This window comes from Mytilus galloprovincialis, chromosome 1 (genome assembly GCF_965363235.1).
Source record: "Mytilus galloprovincialis chromosome 1, xbMytGall1.hap1.1, whole genome shotgun sequence".
In the NCBI taxonomy this organism is placed as follows: Eukaryota; Metazoa; Mollusca; class Bivalvia; order Mytilida; family Mytilidae; genus Mytilus; species Mytilus galloprovincialis.
Window position 1 is genome coordinate 1,695,070 of NC_134838.1, and position 22,193 is coordinate 1,717,262.

Here is a 22,193-nt window from a genome sequence, read left to right on the forward strand (position 1 = left end):
TAATCAAACCACATTATCCCATTTGTAAATAGCAATTTTGAATCCCTATGAGTAAGAATGATAATTTTTAATCTTTACCATTTTTAATGAACTTCAAATATAGTGAAACAGAACTGTGCACTTTGAGTACAAAAACTAAAGAAAGATATGTACATCCCTTTTTTTTGGAATGCAGATATGTTCGAACATTCTGGGTTTCGAACCATTTCAAAAGTTGGAAGAGGTATGTAAAAGAAATTTTCTCCAAACCTTATCAAATATAATTTTAGGTGTTAAATATCATGTATTTAAGGATATTCTTTTGATATTGAAGAGATATTTTAACTTATGTAGAGTAAGATAATAGTCCCATCTGTTGCTAAAGCAATTGAATGGCTTAGGTATTATTATAGAATTAACATGTACTCAAACAATAAAGCAGTAAGAATAAAAGAAGAATGGTCAAACATTGATAATATTACTAAGACATAGGAGTCAATGAAGATGTGTTTGTATAATTTTGTTTTGTTGTTTTCGTTTATTAAAAGTAATATTATTCAAAAGGCAAACGACAAAATGAATTACAGCAAGGTAATCATGGTACTTACTGTGTGATAATTAGCACTGACGTTATTTGTATAATACCATAAACACTGCGTAATTGATAACTAATTGATGGTAAGGTTAATAAGGATTGATTTCCAATTTTTTCACGCCTTTTTTAAATTTAAACACGCTGTCGTCATATATGATAAGAATTATACAAAATCATTAATATCAATAGTAAATAACAAAAATGTCCAAACAGAGAACAGCATTTAGCCCACGTTAACTTCATCCCAGTGGTCAAGTTACAACATTCTATTATAATAGTTTTTATTTCGGATGACCAATCTCTTGTTGTAGCTTCCGCTGAAGCTGACGAGGTATTGTGTTTATGACAATATTTTCCGGTACAAAGACGGAATGGACGTGATGTGAGAGACTCGCCACCTTTAAGAAGTATTATATGAACATTGTAAAGATATATATTGAAAAGACAAACAACCTTAAAGAGCAGTAGATAAACAATAGAATAATGGAATTGATGACACAAAAAAATAACTTTCAGATTCTTAAACTCTTTAACCGAGTTTGTTTTATTATTCAATTTTACTCATTTTGTTGTTTAATATGTACCTGCGCCATTTTGTATTACATTCTGATAAATAGTATTTTTATAATACTTTTTGTGGTTCACGATTTTTAAGACATCACTAAATCAAAAACTTTGTAAAAACTAACAGAATTTAACAGAACTTTAGCAGCATTTATAAACATTATTGTAAATTTGCGATATTTTACTGATAGGTATATTTAATTTTGTTTGGCAGGTAAAATTTAGATATTTTCTAAAGTTTAAGTGCGTTTAAGGTTTCACTTACTTTGTCAATCCTTTGTGGACGTAACGAAACGTGAACAGAATTTTTATCAATATCAAGACAAATTTTAAATATGTGTATTTTTAACATATGGACAGTAACTTCGGCAATGATATAAGTACTGTTTATCATTTGAATACAGTCTGGTTAAAGTCTTTTTATAGCAATACTGGTATCTTTGTCAACCCTTCTTATAATTTTTAAACTTTCTCAAAATGGTTGTTCATGTTTAAGACATTTGAAGCAACATTTTGAAAAATCCATTATTAATTTTCCTATACCTTTTTGGTAGAGGGATCGTGTTTTTTGTAATGAGAGTAACATGCAGTTAATTGTGTTTAGAAAACAATAACGTTGTCTAAATTTCTTGATGTACTTAATGATCACCGCAGAAAAAAAGTATATAAAGACAAACGTTAATCATTTTTCGATGGCAATGTTGTGTGACATATCATAGGTCAATTATTATCACACAATGCTAAAGCATTTAATTTCAAATAGCTGTAATTGATTTCTGGGGCACACCATATAACAGGAAGTTCGTCCAATTTTCTTACACGTACAGTTTCCTGTCACGCTCTTAAGTACAACTAACTCTACTATATATTACAGTTGACGTGGACTTTTAATTATTTTAAAACGGTGTTTACTCAGTAATAACCCTATCATGTTAAAAAAAGGATAAAAATCGAACAACTGTCAAATGGACATGTAATGATGGTTTTAATCGTAGTATCAAACTTCATATATTCAATGAGGAATATTTTGTAAATATTTGTGAAAATGCATATACCAAGTCAGGAATATGAAAGTTGTTATCCCTTCGTTTTATGTGTTTGATGTGTTTGAGCTCTTGATTTTACTTATTGATACCAATTTTTCCTTTGTTGCTGAGAAGAATCATGGCTAGGCTTACAATGCTATCATAACATATTTGTTCATATTTATCACTAATCTACGGTTATCAATTTATGTATTAGTTATTAATGATGGCTATTATATTTTATCATACTGACATTCCATTATGGTCAAAGATTTATTGTTTTCCGTCCATTATCAGGGTAATTATTGACCATAGAGCTGTTTGTCTCTTTCAGTTGCATTACTGCTGACCATTATTTATAACCTAAGAAAGAGTACACTACGTATACCAATTGTATAAAGATGATGTTATAATGAGAATTAAGGGTATAACCTTCATAGGCTTGTCGCCTTATATTTATTTCAGCTCAACATCTTGGGAATCTTCTATATTTCAAAGGCGAAATGTCCTACACGGTATAAATACATCTTATAAAAATCAATACCAATATTTCAACATCACCTTTGCATTAAATATGCTGTACAACAATAAATTTCATAAAAAGACAAAGCCATACACGGAGCACATTATGTTTGATATTTTTTTGTATCTGGATACTTGGGATGCATTTCTGACAAAATGTGTAATTACACTCGGGATAAATGATACATAAAGGCAACAGTAGTATACCGCTATTCGAACAAACGGTGATGAGATGATAACACAAAAAAGGTAAAAAAAAAGACTAACTAAACCCATACAAGGAATCAGATTTCAGGGAGATATATTCATTGAATTTATTTATGCCTTTGAATAACAAATATTGTTGAGGAGAATTAGATTGCAATTTATTTTAGACATGATTTCTCCGAGGATCCGGCTAAAAAATCATACAAAGTATTACTGTAAAACCTTCAGTTTTAAAAACAAATTTAAATGTTGCGTTTTATAAGGTGAACTTGAGGTAAAATATACAGAAAAAAATACTGTATCGTGATTTTCCATTCCATCTAGCATTTTCAATCCTTATAATGATATATATGTAGGTGTCTATGCGACTGGTCAATTCGCACTAGCTTGATTATAGACGGTTCAGAAAAATGACTAACGCTGTATCATTTCCGGTCACGACATGTTCCGTATAATAGACGTTTATGAGGCAAACAATGCTTATATTGATGTTATCGAAATGGATTACAATACCCCCTCAGCGAAATATGAGAAATACAATATTTTCAATATTATGATAAAAGGATGGTATCTTTCGTGCTTTGTTCTACTAAGTTTAATGAACCATACAGAATATTTCAGAATAATACACTAATAGTTCTCATTATTTCCTGAGTGATAATTTATGTTTGTAACACATAAACAACTTCAAACAAAAAATAAAAAAAGCCGAAAAATTTCTAATTCACCATAACACCTGCCAATGCTTCAAATTTAAGATTATGCAAGTGTTCAGTAGATTTATTGTTACGTTATAGTCCAAGGCTAATTTCAAAACCAGAATTACAATCTCCAGAAGTACTCTAGGACTAGAACTAGGAAGACTTTAATGTTGATAGTTTGTACTTCAGTAGTAAAACGCCGTCTGATTTCTTATCTTTCGAAAACAATATGAATGTTTCATACGACCTTGATGCCATTCAACAATATGAGTCTACACGGTTAAAAAAATATATATTAAATGTTACACCATCAAGCGTATGAAAAGGGACTTTTCTGTGTGGGAAACATTTTCAGAGTACAATGAAGAATATTAATGTAAATTTAAAGAAAATGTATTGAAAAGTTAAGCAACACTCCAAGGAAAATTTAAAACGGAAATTCACTTATCAAATGACGAAATCAAAAGCTTAAACACATCAAACGAATAAAAAAACCCTGTCATATTACTCTTTTGGTACAGGGATTTCTTAAAAACCGACGAAAATCAAACGGTATCACTTCGACTTCACAGAACTTGATACAACTAACTGGCCTATTCCTGACTTGATAATTGTAAAAAAACTTTCGATCTGGGATTGCAACATTAAAATCAAAACAGAGAATTCGAAAACGTACTTAGAGAACACCGAGTCTAGAATAATTATAAAAATAAGATCAAGTTAATGTAGTTTCAACGTGCCGATCGTATGACGATTTTAGACAAACCTTATTTTACGGAGAAGTGCATTTTCATAACGGTTTGAAGACTTTTGATAAAAGAACATGAATAAATATTTCGATTCTCCGATAATAAAATGATTCATATTAGTAATGCTGTAAAGCTGTAATGCTGTAATGCTGTAATGCTGTAATGCTGTAATGCTGTAAATGTGTAGTGCTGTAATGCTGTAATGCTGTAAAGCTGTAATGCTGTAATGCTGTAATGCTGTAAAGCTGTAATGCTGTAATGCTGTAAATGTGTAGTGCTGTAATGCTGTAATGCTGTAAAGCTGTAATGCTGTAATGCTGTAATGCTGTAAAGCTGTTATGTTGTAATGATGTAATGCTGTAATGCTGTAATGCTGTAAAGCTGTAAAGCTGTAATGCTCTAATGCTGTAAATCTGTAATACTGTAATACTGTAATGCTGTAATGCTAATGCTGTAATGCTGTAATGCTAATACTGTAAAGCTGTAATGCTGTAATGCTGTAATGTTGTAATGCTGTAATGCTAATGGTGTAAAGCTGTAATGCTGTACTGCTGTAATGCTGTATTTTTATTGTCTCACATCAACCCATACAGAATGCCTCTTTATTTTATATCTTTATTGGACATTAATGTAATGTTGTATTATGTATTGTTGAGAGAAAAGACTGAAAAAGAATTAAATTGAATTGAACTATATTTTAGTACAATCAGTTTTTTTATGGAGTTTTTTTCCATGATGAAATTCTTCACATCATTTTAAAATAAACAAACAAAAACTAGAATATTTTCCATAAACTAAAAAAAAAATGAAGATAAATAAAGGCAACAGTAGTATACCGCTGTTCAAACTCATAAATCCATGGACAAAAAACAAAATCGGGGTAACAAACTAAAACTGACGGAAACGCATAAATATAAGAGGAGAACAACGACACAACACTACAATGTAACTAACACACAGAGAAACGGACCAAGCATCAGACAAAATCCCACGAAAATAACAAATATAACATCAAAACCAAATACATGAATTTGGGATAGACAAGTACCGTGTCACGTCTTATCGCAATGTCAATTTACACTCAAAAATAAGAGAAAACAAACGACGCAACGTTAAACTGTAACACACACAGAAACGAACTATAATATAACAATGGCCATATTCCTGACTTGGTACAGTACATTTTTAAAGGAAAAAATGGTGGGTTGAACCTGGTTTTGTGGCATGCCAAACCTCGCACTTTAATGGCAATGTTAAATATAACATAGAAATGACAACATAATATTACAGGACTACAATACAAATAAATAGGAAAACGTATTAGACAAAGAAACACATGATTAATGAATAACAAAAAGCATCAGGTTTAAAATTTAATACGCCAAAAACGCGCCTCGTCCACACAAGACTCACCAGTGACGCCCAGATATAAAAGATCGAAAGCGAAAAAAAGTACAAAGTTGTACAGCACTGAAGATCAAAAGTTGAAAAAGGTTGTGTCAAATACGGCTAAGTTTGTATGCTTGGGATAAGAACATCCTAATTATTTAGAACAATTAATGCTATTGCAAACAGTAAATTTTATCAAATGAATATAACAGATATACATAATGAAACTGAAGTATTAACTCATTACATAAAACAAACACGAATACATAATGAATGACCAACACAGAATAGACACACCCGACTCAGTCCAGGCCTCAACGCAGTAAATTATGAAAATGACGTCACATACGACGGTGAAAAGGCATTAAAAATTACGTCACATACGATGGTGAAAAGGCATTAAAAATTTGAACATATGATAAACTTGAAATAATTGATTTGATGATACATTAGAACGCGTCTAACTACTAAGTAGAATTATAAACACAGTCTTCTTAATCATGCCTCAGTTATATAACCGATGACACTATCTAAATAAATAGATTAAACATAAGTTTTAACAAGAGTTGATATTCTTTTGATGTTTCATTAGCCAAAAAATTACTTCAATCTTACTATTGGACTACGACATGGTTGAGATATGAGAGCAATGATATGTAGTAATGCTAATTCATGTTCAAATACAAGCCATGAATTATCGTATCAACTTGGAGATATAAACACCGTATGCATACTGTAATGATGCTACATAAAAAATTGAAAATCACAATTGGGAAGTTGAATACATGTGTTTTTGTCGTAGTATTTGTCCACCAAACCCTCATTGTCAATTTCTAGATGTAAGTCAAGATATGATGCAGACTTAACTGTATCTGTTGCATCCTTTATCCCAAGTTGAATGACATACATACGTTCAACATAGTCACCAAATGTTAACTTTTTTAGTGAGATAACATCATTTTATAGCGGAAAGTGACGTTAAAGGATATTGTTTAACTCTTTTCTTTGTTCCTACGAAGTTTCTGTATAAAATCAGGCTCATATGAATATAGAATCAAGTCGACAAGACATCTTAATGATAATTTTTATGTCGTTCATAACGACTAAAGCTCTTATATATATTTTAACACAGAAATAATACAGAAGAGCTGCTACAATATCAACTTAAATATTCGTATTATTTTATTATAAAATGCCAAGTTGAAGGACGAGACGATTATTAATATACAGCTGTAAACATTATTATTAAACCTGGTTTTATGGTTATAACCCTGTTCTGAATTAGTATACAGCAACGTTTGATGCTTCAATTCAAAGTGGAATTGTGTTATAAAATCATAGCCTTACGTATATTATATTACGACGGGTGCCACATGTGGAGCAGGATCTGCTTACCCTTCCAGAGCACCTGAGATCACCCCTAGTTTTTGTTGGGGTTCGTGTTGTTTATTCTTTAGTTTTCTATGTTGTGTCATGTGACCTATTGTTTGTCTGTTTATCCTTTTCATTTTTAGCCATGGCGTTGTCAGTTTATTTTCGATTTATGAGTTTGACTGTCTCTCTGGTATCTTTCGTCCCTCTTTAAATGGTGCTTAATTGAAATAATTGATATTTTTTCTTCTAAATCATTGTTATTAACTCAATTTATGAAAATAAGGTTGATGAGAATTTTACAATCGCATTACTCGAAGGGTCGTACTTCTATGTAATCGAACGTGTATGCTCTGGAATAATTTACGTAGTCACGTTTATACTCAAATTGAGAATGGAAATGGGGAATGTGTCAAAGAGACAACAACTCAACCATAGAACAGACAACAACAACAGGTCTTAGATGTAGCGAGAAATTCCGACTCTACTTATTCACCGAATATATCTATTTCCCTTTGTATAATGTAACACGATGATTAGCTTTTGTTGTGCTAGAATATAATGCTTAAGATACAAGAGGCAAAATATACTAAACGGACATTCAAACTCATAAAAATTTTTTGTCAGGTCGTTGACTCTTTGACATTCTCATTTTTTATCTTTTATAGACAACTACAGACTGAACAAAACCATACCCTAAGAAATCCGAAAACTAGTTCAGGTGCTTTTTAAGGGAAAGCAGATCATGGCGACATGTGACACCCGTCGTGGTGCTGATATAAGTACAAACTCATTAAAAGTGTTTTATATATTTGACAACGGGGACAGCGTAGATCATGCTGAATTTATTGATATTACTCCCAATAGTTACGGCAAGTAATTCGTCTTTTCTTCTCTCAACTGTAATGGAATATGTCCAATAAGTTCACAATAAAAAATAATGTAGTTAAAAACAAATGTGTCAATCCAACCATTACAGAGATCTTCTGAGAATTCACGTATACTTATGTTTTATCGAGTCTCATTTAGAAATATTATAAAGCAAACATTACAACCACAATATCATGCAATGCATTCTGAATTGGATAAATCAGACCTATTATATTTTTTTGTCAGTCTAGTAGTACCTTTGTTGAAATTTCTGTACTCATAGCAATACTCCTAAATGAAAACCGTTTATTTTTCGAAACATAAATGTTTAAAAAACTTCGTTGCATGAAAAATGTGTCATATAGATATGGGAAAATTCAATCGAAGTCTGTTTCTTTTGTACATTTTTTTTTAATCACTCGACATAATAAAAAAACAAAAAAATCTATATCTTTGGCCACAACGATTAGTAATTGCAAATATTCTTAAACACAAAACACAATGCCATAGATACCAGGACTTAATTTTGTATATACGCCAGACGTGCGTTTCGTCTACAAAAGACTCATCAGTGACGCTTGAATCCAAAAAAGTAAAAAAAGGCCAAATAAAAAACGAAGTTGAAGAGCATTAAGGACCAAAATTCCTAAAAGTTATGCCAAATACAGCTAAGGTAAGTAATCTATGCCTGAGGTAGAAAAGCCTTAGTTTTTCAAAAATTCAAAATTTTGTAAACAGTTAATTTATAAATATAACCATATCAATGACAATTCATGTCAGCACAAAAATCGGGGAAATAAATTTCCACCGGCAGTGGCATTGACCCAGTGGTTGTAAATAAACTCATCATAGATACCAGGACTAAATTTTGTATATACGCCAGACCCGCGTTTCGTCTACAAAAGACTCATCAGTGACGCTCGAATCCAAAAAAATTAATAAATCAACACCAAAGACGAAAATGTATGTTTCTTAAGTCATTCGTTTCAACCATAATTCTTAAATTAGATGATTCTTAAAGAATTGCAAGCCGGATAAAATGCGCCTTTTAATTTTGAACATGAAATATATCAATATTAGATATTTAGATAGTTTAAACAGGAGTCTGTAATTCAGTGGTTGTCGTTTGTTTATGTGTTACATATTTGTTTTTCGTTCATTTCTTTTACATAAATAAGGCCGTTAGTTTTCTCGTTTGAATTTTTTTACCTTGTCTTATCGGGGCCTTTTATAGCTGACTATGCGGTATGGGCTTTGCTCATTGTTAAGGCCGTACGGTGACCTATAGTTGTTAATGTCTGTGTCATTTTGGTCTTTTGTGGACAGTTGTCTCATTGGCAATCATACCACATCTTCTTTTTTATATTATATACTTGTTTAAAGAATCCACAGAAAATATTCGTAAAATGAAACATTAGATTTGAAACGATGTTTCAATCATAATCATACTAACGGAATTAACAAGAAATATATTAAAGGTTATTGATATATTTCATGTTTGATAAAAAATATTCGTAAAATAAACATTAGATTTGAAACGATATTTTCAATCATACTCATCATGGAACTAACAAGAAAAAATTAGACTTTCCTGAAATCAATCTATTTTAAATAGCAGGTCTGTGATAAGATTTGTGTTCGTGCCTAATCTTTGGACTATTTAATTTATTTTTCAGTCTTTGTTTACCATGGTGCTTTATGTCCTTTTTAGATTTGTAGTCTTGGAATGTTTAAACTTATCTATCTTCTTACTTTATGTTACTTTTGAATATTTGACTTATGTCATAATACTCTAGCTATTATAAGTGCTAATATCAAATACCAATGCGATTTTTCTCCTTTCGGAGCATTGAATATATAGGAAACTAAATAGCCCATGTCTTCTGTGTGTGACATGCACATACAATACCGACTCCAATACGCATGGCACGCGTTTTGAATTATGAAGAGAGAGAATCATTCACATAATCTATGAAAAGGCGAAAACAATGCCTAGTAGCACGATTGTAATGACATAAAATGTAATTGGTATGTTTATAGTTATTAATGTACGGCCCGGTTTACAAAACTTTGAACTGTTTCGAAAATTTAAGCTCACGATGTTCTTCAACTTTTTAGTTGACATTTTGATTATTTTATTTAGAGTATCACTAGTGAGGTTTGTGATAAGTATCTGGCGTACACAATGAAAAGTGTGATATATTCGATAGATATAATAAGATGCACAATGAGTGCTCATGAGACAACTCTCTACTCATTGAGTTTGTTTTGTATTTATTATGTCGTTTGGTTGCTGTTATTGACATATTTCAGAGTTCAAATACTTCGATGCAAATAAAATATTATTAATTAGAAGTTTCGTTGAGAACCAGCAAACATATTGCGATTATCATACATTGTTTTTAAATTGGTTCAGATAGTGGAGGATCAGGTATATAGTGATACTAATAGACAAATGTCATCGACTACGTATTTTTATTAGTATATAATTACATTATTTATTTTAGACACATAATTATCTGATGATTATGTCAAAGGTTTTTATTTGTTATTTTAGCGTATAACTCTGATAAGAAAAATACATGTCGTAAAAATAATAGTTTACAGTAGGCGGGTAATAAGGAAGAACAAACGGTGTGCTTCATAACTCTGTATTCCTTGTATAAATACAGACGATCATCGATGTTTTAATGAAACTATTTGAACCCATTATAAAACGATGAGGACAGAATTCTATCACAGGTTTGATTTGATCTGAATACCCAATATAAATAAACATGGAACCCATTTATCTGATCATCGCGTGATGGACTGGTATTTTATGAAAACTTGAACGGGTTTTTGTATACTAAATGAAACCAAAATTACAGGAAATCGCTAGATTATTGGCGTATAATAATTAGAATAATGTGATGAATTCACGCACCTTTTTACACGCGTTTTTTCTCCCATATAAATTTAAAAGAAATATCAGTTAAAGATCAGTCAGGCAATCCCTGTAACTACAAAAAAAAATAAAAAAAAAAAAAAAAAAAAAATAACAAAGTTAAGTTTTCTCGATAAATAAATGCAACATTAGTATCTCGCTGTTTAATAGTAAAAAATCTTCAACTAAAACAGAGGTAAACACATCAATTATAAGAGAAAAACAACGAAACAACATGCACATTGAAATGTGAACAAAAAACAAACGTCAAATTACATAGAAACGGACTAAATGATTACAACTGTCATATTCCTAACTTAGAAAAGGACAACTAAATATAGATTATAGGTTGAACCTGGTTTTACGGTGAACCAAACCTCCCGCTTGTATGAAAATGTTAAAAATACCACTAAAGTCACAACATAACGTGACAGGACATAGAAATACATAAACATATAATACGTGCGTGCAGTACAACATGTAAATTGTAAAGTCACAAAAATACTGAACTCAAAAATTTAAAAAGGAAAATTCCTAATCTAATGGCAAAATCAAAAGCTCAAAAAACTGTCATATTCCTGACTTGGTACATACATTTTTCACATACAAGACTAACAACAGGTAGAGGCTTATTACTTCGGACAGGTGCAAATGCTGCAGGGTTAAGCATGTTTTGTGAGATCTAAACCTTCCCCCATTTCATGTAGCCAATGTAGAATACGGAAACACAGAACAATACGCACAGTAAAACTCAATTTAAAAGAAGTCAGACTCCAATATCAGAATAGTTATCAAAAGATGCTAAGCAAAATGATAATGATACATAAATCAACAAAGGACTACTAACAGTTACCTCAATTAAACTGATAGAAAGATTATGTCTTCATCATATGAAAATCAAGTACAATCCCTCCCGTCACTTTTATTAGTTTCAAATTTGAAATTCCCTGTGCTGTGAGGCAAAACAATAAATGATTAACTCCTTATTTAATACACAGACCATATTTATTAATATCATTATTTTAGTCACAGACTTTTTAAACTAGTTCGCCTTGGAAAAATCGACGAAGGGCTTCATGACATGGACATCCTCCACCATAAATCATTAAAAAAGGACCTTCTTATTGTAAAGATCCTACTGTACTTTTCATTATTTATACATTTACTGAACCAATTGCAACTAAAATGTTCAATTACAAACACGTGTTGCCGGACCTCAATATTGACGATTTAAAGTGCAACTCCTCGATTGCACCTTTGCTTGTTCGCCATTCATATACAATCCTGCCGAAGACGTTAATAATGGTGACTTGAATACGGTCAGTTACACTTCTCTACGAAATGTTTTCCAAAGACCCGTAATATCAATTTGAAACACAACTTCAAAATAATTGGTGAAAGACATAGCTTTTTTTAATAGATTTAAGCTGTGGGATCATCAATACAAATCAAAAATAAAAGAAAATAAATGGTTGTAAGAATACCAATGATACATCCATCTTTAAAAATCATCCCAAATGGTTCAAAACAGTTGTCTTACCTCCATGACAGATGTGTTGTGACGTCTTGATGACGTGTTTTTTAACAAACAATCGGCATTCTAATGGACCCAACTGTGTCCCTTTTCTTACCGACTTTTTCACATGACTCACATGAGTTTGAAGTCATACAAGAACCCCTAACAAATAAAACAAAGGAAGTTAGTAGTATCCTTAACTTTAATTTCCGCTATGAAGAAGATGATCTATCACCATAATAATTAAATGTTTGGTGACTATATTGAATGTTTTTTGACTGATTGAACGCCTCTGTCCTATCGAACTTTAGATAAAACGTACAGCCGATGCACTTAAGTCTGCCTCACACCTTTACTTACATCTAGATGACAATTTGGGTGAAAGCAAAACGTTAGGACAAAAAAATGAATGTTTATTTTTCTCTTTTTTTTTGTATTTTCGCTTTTTTTTTCAAGACAAAACAAAAATCGCATGAAAAGACTGCGGAAACTAAATGAAGTAGTACGATTTGTAGAAAAAGCAAAACGTTTTAACAAATCATTAACAGTATGTTATTATGAAAAACTAAGAACCAACAGCACAATTTGAATTCCTTCGGTTTTTTTTATAACAATGCCTCAGCAGAGTTTCAGTCATGTGAATTCACCCATAATTCAGCTGAACCCCCTCCCCCACAAAAAAAACCCCCAAACAATTGCGTTTTTCAATAGCGATAATTAGTTTTATTCTTTCCCACCTGTATTACTTCGTACAAATACAGAAAGTGGATGATTATACAAACCACAGTAGATTACAAATGAATGATATTTTAGGTCAACATGGTCAAGGCAATAGGTTAACAAACAATAAAATGGGAGTAAAATACGAAAAATATTTCTTATTTATTTAAAATTTCAGCTGTTTTTCGATAGATTTATCATGACATACACACTCCTTAATTTTGAGAGTTGAATAATTAATAAGAATTTGATATAGACATAAATAAGTAAGCAAACAGATTATGTGCAGGCTTATAGATATTTATGATATTTTTACACTGAATTCCACGGATTATTTTCAGTATAATATAAGCAGTAATATATATGCACCAATTCAACTCCTTCAGGCGGATAATTGTACCATTGACAATCACACCACAGCTATTAATCTCATATGAAAAAAATGAAATTCCATACGGCATTTACTTTCTTAATTCCATACAAAATCAGAAAAAAAAAAAATAATTAAACAGAGAGTCTTTTATACAGCTACAAATTTTACTCAACAAGGTAATGCCTTATTTCGTTTTAAACTCATGGTTACGAACTATATGTATAATAATGCACTTGTCATAGAAACCAGGATTAAAATTTTGTGTTTGCGCCAAACGCGCATTCTGTCTACAAAAGACTAATCAGTGACGCTTGAATAAAAAAAGTTGAAAAGGCCACATAACGTACGAAGTTGAGAAGCAATGAGGACTAAAAATTCCTAAGTTTTGCTAAATGCAGCTAAGGTAATCTAATCCGGAGGTAGAAACGCCTTAGTATATTACAAATCGAAAATTTGGAAACAGTTAATTAAAAAATATGACCATTTAAATAATAATTCATGTGAACACAGAAATGCTGACTACACGGCTGATGATATCATCGGGGAATAAAAACGCCACCAGCAGTGGCATCTATCCAGTGGTTATAAACTCATAAAAACGAACGCAGTTTACATAAAAAGTGGAAAACGCCACATGCGTCAATTGTACCAGTGTTTGTCATTTCTTTGATAAAAGTCTGATGACAAAAATGATGGAGGTAAAAGGATGCGAAAGATACAGAAGGAACATTCAAACTCGAAAATAAACTGACATTGCCATGTAAAATACGGAAAAATATATAAAAAAAAAGACACAACAGTACACAAAACACAAAAAAAAAAAAAAAAAACAACAACAACAGAGCAACTCAATCTGAGGGCAATATCAGGTGCTCTGGCAGGGTAGGCAGATGTTCTACATGTGACACCCTTAATTTTGCTCATGTAAGAGCACATCTAATGAATAATTAAAAGAGTAAAATTATACAATTTCTTTGTTAGAAATGTTAGAAATATAAACCATACAATTCAAATGTGGTCGATATTATAATAATTTATTTTGATGTAGTTGCCTATTCGACAACTATGTATTAATATCAAGGACGTGATAACGTACATGTAAGCTAATATAGGTCACCGACTTTATGTCGGCAACCGCATTACGAAGCGTTGATTCTAGGAAAATAAACCAAGATAAATTAATTGGATGACATCCAAAGTGTATTAATATAACAATATCTCACTAATTAATCAGTGAAATGTGATATCAAAGTTAGAAGTAACTTTCGATCAACGGTTTGTTTTTGTTATTTATTTTAAGAAATCGAATATGAATTGTGTCAATGTAAAGAAACTCGTCATATATACCAGTATCAAATTTTGTATTTACGCCAGACGCAGGTTTCTTCTACAAGAGACACGTCAGTGACGCTTTAATCCAAAAAAGTTAAAAATGCCAAAGTACGAAGGTAGAACAGCCTTAGTTTATAAAAAAATTCAAATGTTTTGTAAACAGTTCATTTATAAATATGGCCATATCAATGATAATTCATGTCAGCACAGAAGTGCTGACTACTGGGCTGGTGATACCCTCTGGGAATTAAAACTCCACCAGCAGTAGCATCGACCCAGTGATTGTAAATGAACTCATCATAGATACTAGGATTTAATTTTGTATTTATGCCAGATGCGCGTTTCGTATATAAAAGATTCATCATTGACGCTCGAATCCAAAAAAAGTTAAAAAGGGCAAATGAAGTACGAAGAGCATTGAGGACCAGAATTCCTTAAAGTTTTGTCAAATACAGCTAAGATAATCTATTCCTGAGGTAGAAAAGACTTAGTATTATTGTAAAAATTAAAAAAGTTTTTTAAACAGTTAATTTATAAATATGACTATATCAATAATAAAAGAAACGTTTGTACGGACATATCTGTTAATGGTCATTTTAGACGTTGTCAGTGATAAAAGATTTTTTCTTAACGAAAAAAAATAATCAGAATAGTTACTTATATCGTTTTGTTTTATTGTCCTGATCTCGACCATAAACGAAGAGATAATGTATCTATAATGCTTTCACATTACTTCCTTTTACACATTTAAATTATTATTCAAAGATCAACCCTTTTCAAAACAAAACACATGTTAATATGTAAGTTATAGTTAAAATTTATTTATTGAAAGGGTACTCGGTCGGCGAGGTGCACTCGACTTCAATCTTAATTGACTAGGAATGTACGTTTTCCTAGCAAAGACTGGTGGCTTCTCCGGAGACTCCGGTTTCCTCCACCAATAAAAACTGATCACCAAGAAATAGCAAAAATGCGGCGCTTAAAGGTGGCATTCAAACACCAACCATCAATCAATTATTTATTGAATACAAATAAATAATCAAGATTGTTTACATTTGTCATGTCGGGACCTTGTATATCTGACAGTATTGTATGGGCTTTGCTCATTTTTGAATGCCGTATACGGACCGACATACACAATTTCTATATAATCTATTTCAAATTCTTTGTTATCAATCTTAAAATATTCTAATGTCTGTATCATTTGGATTTACAGTAAAAGAGAGGCGACAAATATTAAAGGAACATTTGAACATATCAGTCAAAGATAAATTGAACATATCGGGTGGATCAGAGGTGGAGGTGGAAGAGTAAGCAAATCTTACTCCACATGTAACGCGTCATGTTGGTCATGTGGTACACATCCGATGATAAGTCTTATTCGGAAGATTACATTCGCTGAAAAGCGGACGGGGTTGTAGTTACGATATTTATAGATTATCGTTGATCATCTCAACGAGATTGATTTTCTCGCTTGAGCCGGTACGGCGAAAGCCAGAAAAGCAATCGAGTTGAGATGACCAATGATAATCTATTTATCGCTATTTTACCTATTACGACGTTGTCAATTTCATGTCAATTTCATTAGCAACGCCACGTGCCTCCTTACTTTTTAGCCATAATTTCCCATCTCAAGCGAGTAGTATGATATGAAACATTATCACAAAAGAAGATCAAGCGAAAAATGAACAAAACAGCAATAATGAAACATATCCGCTTTCATCTTTGAAATGGATAGTCCATAACGGTCATCCAACTCTAGATGGTGTACGTAAAATTTACGAAGGCATGATTTCAACTTCAGCATTTTGAGCTATTGATTTAATAGCTTACCTGTAAGCAGCAACCCTCTGTCAAGAAAATCATAATGGGAAATACAAATTGTTTTTAAATATAGTATAAATGCGTTTTGGAATACGAGCAAATTATTGAAATCTATTAATATGTTAATGCAAAATTGTATACATTATTTAACTTGAATTTAATTAATAAAAGATGTTTACACTAACAAGTTAGTTAATACATGAGAAAAAAGGACAGATACAACGTGTGATGCATGGTTTGCTGAACCTTCCGGAAAACCTAAGAAAAATTGTGTTGGTTTTGTGTTACTCTGTCTTTAATTTTCTATTTTGTAATTTGTGCGCTGTCGATTTTGAGTTTTAAGTCAGTTGTGTTATATTCTGTCATGTATGTTTTCACAGTTTTGACTGTTGGATCACAACTATAGTCATCTTAACCTTTTATGTCTGGTTGTGTTGCTCGTCAGATTTTGTCAATATAACGGACCTATAAATACCTGTCATAAAAATCTTGAGTGAAGCTAACTATATAAAAAAAAAGTAAAATAAAAAAATACTGAACTTAGAGGAAAATCTAATCGGAAAATTCATAATCACATGTCAAAATCAAATAACAAAACACATCAAAAACCAGAGTTTTTGACACAAGAACGCAATGTGTTTTGCTCATTTTGTTTAAGGTCGTATGGTGTCATTTAGTTGTTATATTCTACGTCATTTAGTCTCTGTTTGAGATGTCATTAGCAATCATACCACATCCTTTTTAAATGTTTTTTCACAAAATTAAGAACTTATATATACTAAGTACTATCTACCTAATTTTATGAGGTTATTTCTGTATATAATAATAAACATAAATTTGACCTACGACATCTGATGACATAAACGGTACGATTGTATTAGTTGGTAATTATACTTGTGACACGAGGGACAATACGGATACAAATAGTGATCGAAACTAGATATAATGTATTATGTGTCTGAAATGTTCTTTGTTTTATATATACTACAGGGAATTTTTAGAAATTTATTTCCATTTTTGTTGATAATTATTTTCGTAAAAGTTCTAAATAACATTCCTGACACCTGATTTTATACTTTTTAAGTATATTAACTTAGTAAAAAATAAAAAATGTAGAAGATTTAAAAAGATCTTGAACTTCCAAACAAGAAGAAAAACTTATATCACCATAGCAAAAACAAAAAAGGTAGACAATCAGCTGCCTGAATTTGGTTGTAAGTATCATCTTAATATGCTATTATCGCATACTGTGTTTATACATAAAGACTTTTATACTTTGAAATAAATAAATTTGGTGTATTAACTGTCTTCTGATTGGTTAAAATGATTAGTTTTATTTTCAATGTTGTCAATTTTCATGGGGACACGCCCACTCTGACGTTGTGTATTCATACGCCAACATGTGTGTACGTTGTTATTGTTAATATAAATAATATAAAAAGTTCTTTGAGCTTTATTTTTGATAGAAATTTATTTATAATGAATGGCAATAATTTATTTTGGATTTATTGAACCATAAAATTAATTTTTGACTCTTCACATTTTACATAATCCGCTTCGCGGATTATTCAATGTGAAGAGTCAAAAATTAATTTTATGGTTCAATAAATTCAAAATAAATAATAGCTATTCATTAAATAATGACCACATGTACGAGATTTTAGTTGCATTTTTCTCAAGTTACAGATCAGAACGTCCAGAAGTTGAGTATTAGACATCATGTGAGAATATAAATGTGGTAAGTAAAAAATAGAAGGAGGTTAATGGCAATTTAGTTTAGAATATTGTTATGCATAGACATTCCAAATGATTTATTTTATATTTTGGTTTGGTTTCTACATGAGCAAGCCAAACTAAAAGACAAATTGAAAGAGTTGGTATTCCTTTGCTTCACAAAAAAGAATGGCCAACGTAGAGACAGATTCAAACAAAAAATTCTCTGAAACTGATATTATCAAAATGCTTGATTTCTTGATTGACAACATATTTGTTACGTTAGGAGGACGTGTTTTTCAACAGACTGTCGGCAATCCAATGGGAACAAACTGTGCCACTCTACTTGCCGACTTGTTTTTTTATTATTATGAGGCTGACTTCATGCAGGAATTTCTTAGGAAGAAAGATAAGAAGTTAGCAATATCCTCTAACTCTACTTTCCGCTATATAGATGATGTTCTTTCACTAAATAATTCAAAATTTGTGACTATGTGGAACGCATCTATCCAATCAAACTAGAGATAAAGGATACTACAGATTCAGTTAAGTCGGCCTCATATCTTGACTTACATCTAGAAATTGACAATGAGGGTCGGTTGAAAACAAAACTTTACGACAAAAGTGATGATTTCGGCTTTCCAGTTGTGAACTTTCTATTTCTAAGTAGCAACATTCCAGCAGCACCTGCATACGGGGTATACATCTCCCAATTGATACGATATTCACGTGCTTGCATTTCCTATAATGATTTTCTTGATAGGGGGTGCTGCTCACAAGGAAGCTATTAAACCAAGAGTTCCAAATGGTGAAGTTGAAATCATCCCTTCGTAAATTTTACGGACGCCATCACGAGTTGGTTGACCGTTATGGAATAACCGTTTCACAAATGATATCGGGTATGTTCCTTACGTCGTAACTACCATCCCCTTCCCTTTCAAGAATGTGACCTACCGAAAAAGACTATTTACCGGATTTGTTATCACATAAGCATTACGACGGGTGCCACATGTGGAGCAGGATCTGCTTACCCTCCTGGAGTACCTGAGATCACCCCTAGTTTTTGGTGGGGTTCGTGTTGTTTATTTTTTAGTTTTCTATGCTGTGTCATGTGTACTATTGTTTGTCTGTTTGTCTTTTTCAGTTTTAGCCATGGCGTTGTCAGTTTAATTTAGATTTCTGAGTTTGACTGTCCCTTTGGTATCTTTCGTCACTCTTTCAATACCTCGGTCCAAATTCATAGAGAAAATATTCGGGTATTACTACCTTTGCAAAGACTGCACACATGTATAAAACAATGGAGACGAAAAATATTCAAAGATTTAGATTGAATTAAAAAGTAAAATCATAAAAATACTGAACTCCGAGGAAAATTCAAAACGGAAAATCCGTAATGATAAAACACATTAAACGATTAGACAAAAACTGTCATATTCCTGACTTTGTACAGGCCTTTTCAAATGAAGAAAATGGTGGATTGAACCTGGTTTATAGCGTTAAACCTCTCACTTGTATGACAGTCGGATCAAATTTTAATTATATTTACAACGATGCGTGAACAAAACAGGCATAATAGGTAAAATTGTCAAAATAGGGGTACAACAGTCATCACCGTTCAGAATCTCAAATAAAACAAAAAATAACAAATATTTAACAAAGAAGCACAAGCAAGCATCTATGAAATTTAACAACCACATTCAATGCTTACTTATATATGTATTTTAAATCATCAACCTGTAAAGGACTGAAATGTTTGAAGTCCTATGACTGAATGGCAACGTTCACATCCACTCTATTGTAGAGTTGCGTGTTTAACGTCAGAATTTAATTTTGTTTCTCTTTTTTTTTTCTAAAATAATATCTTTATTGCACTTTTCTTTCATAATGATACATTACTCGAATGTAAACGTATCACAGGAAAAAGTAAAATCACAAAAATACTGAACTCAGAGGAAAATCAAATCTGAAAGTCCCTAATCACATGGCATATTCAAATGACAGAACACATAAAAAAAGAATGGACGCGAACGATCATGTTCTTGACTTGGTACAGGCATTTTCAAATGTAGAAAATGGTAGATTAAACCTGGTTTTATAGCGGTAAACCTCTCACTGTGTACAACAGTCTCGTCAAATTCCGTTATATTTACAGTGATGCGTGAACTAAACAGACATAATTAAATAAAATAGTCTAAATATGGGTACATCAGTCATCATCGTGTTACAATTTTAAAAGAAACACTTGAACAGAACACAAAAGCATCTATCAAATAAAAAACAGACTCATTGCTTCGCGTGTCTGACGTCCGAAAATTTCTACGTCACATATTTTTTGTCGTTCAATGTTTATACAAACAATTTTAAAATTTCACTGGGCAATGTTAGCATACAGGGTTAAAAAAAATCAAAAGCAGTAAGAATTATTTTTAGGAATAGACCGAGATTTAAAATAGTACAAAAGTTATATAGAATTTAAAAGAATCCATATCTGGTTAATACCACTACGCGATTAAATAGTTTTGACGTTTGTGGCTCAACGTATTTTCTAATTTATAATAGAAATATAACCTAAATACATAGTATAGAACAATAACAAACTGACAGGATATTTAAAAGTACAGAGTCACGTTATAAGTAAAAGTAATATTAATAATAGAACAAAGACAAATGAAAGAACAATAGAACACGTTGTTAAGATGATAATCAACGTCAGCAAGCAGACCATCATGTATTATTTGTGAAGTTGATACGGAATTCCTTCCAATGAACTTTTTTGGACGATCTTTGACATACCCCTGGCTTATCAACTTTCTGCTCGAACACTGATGAAGTTTTACAAAGTCTGATTAGGAGCTGCAAGCTCTTGAATATCGAATAGTTGGGAAATGTATATCCCATATGCAGGTGGTATATTGCTACTAAGGTGGGGAAAATTCATAAATTCAAAATTAAAATTGCCTGTTTGTCATAGATTCTGGTATTGAGACGACTGTGTAAGTCAAATTCGAGATATAAGTCTAAAAATGAGGCGGAGGAAGAGATATAAAATAATTTTGTCATTCAAAGTTTTTTCAAAATTATAATAGAACAAAACCATAATAGCATTATAATAGAACAATAACATAATGGCGGGATGTTTAAAGGTACATATGTACAAAAGAAACACAAAAAGTACAAATCGCACCAGCAAAAGTGAAAGATAATACAAACAACACATTGACAGGATGTATAAGTACCGAGCCACGTCAATGTTACAATGATTATGTAATCAAAGCGAACAGTGACTCCTTTTTTATTGACTTTACCGTTTCTGATTTTTTTGATAAGTGATTTATTTATTATTTTTACATAAAATGTATACAGCAGATATCTTAGGACATTAAATTTGTCGTTGGTTTAATAAATGGGAGCTGAAGTCAATGTCACATTTTATGTTCTTTATTTTGACCTTAGCTCCTCAGAGTTCACAACAGATATATAAAAATTTCGTTTACCAAAATTTGATTTTTGCAATACAATTACAACAGGTGGTAAGTAGTGATGGGAGAGTCCTTCCCTTTGTTGTTCATGCGTTCGCTCGCCCTACCATTCGTGTGTTCGTCCTTGTGTTCCATATTTCTTATCTGTAGCTTCACCTGAACCGCTTACTCTGTGATAACATAAATTTCGTCATATTTTCACATTGTAGTTCACGTAAATCCGTCGCTTCCCAATAACCATTATTCCGTATTCAATGAAACTGTCTAGGTATCATTACCACATAGCATATTGTTAAAAGTTGTATCTTGAAACGTCTGAATTTAGTAAATAACGTATT

At 31.7% G+C, this 22,193-nt stretch overlaps 1 protein-coding gene across 1 annotated transcript in view; it reads right to left on the reverse strand.

Annotated features, from left to right (window-relative positions):
- LOC143062827 (small ribosomal subunit protein eS21-like) overlaps positions 1 to 21,970 on the reverse strand; it is an 81,584-nt gene extending 59,614 nt beyond the window's left edge. Inside the window, exon 1 of the mRNA XM_076234652.1 lies at positions 21,966 to 21,970. The gene's annotated coding sequence lies outside the window, so the exon portion shown is untranslated. The remainder of the gene's footprint in view (positions 1 to 21,965) is intronic.
- Between the last annotated feature and the right edge of the window lie 223 nt (positions 21,971 to 22,193).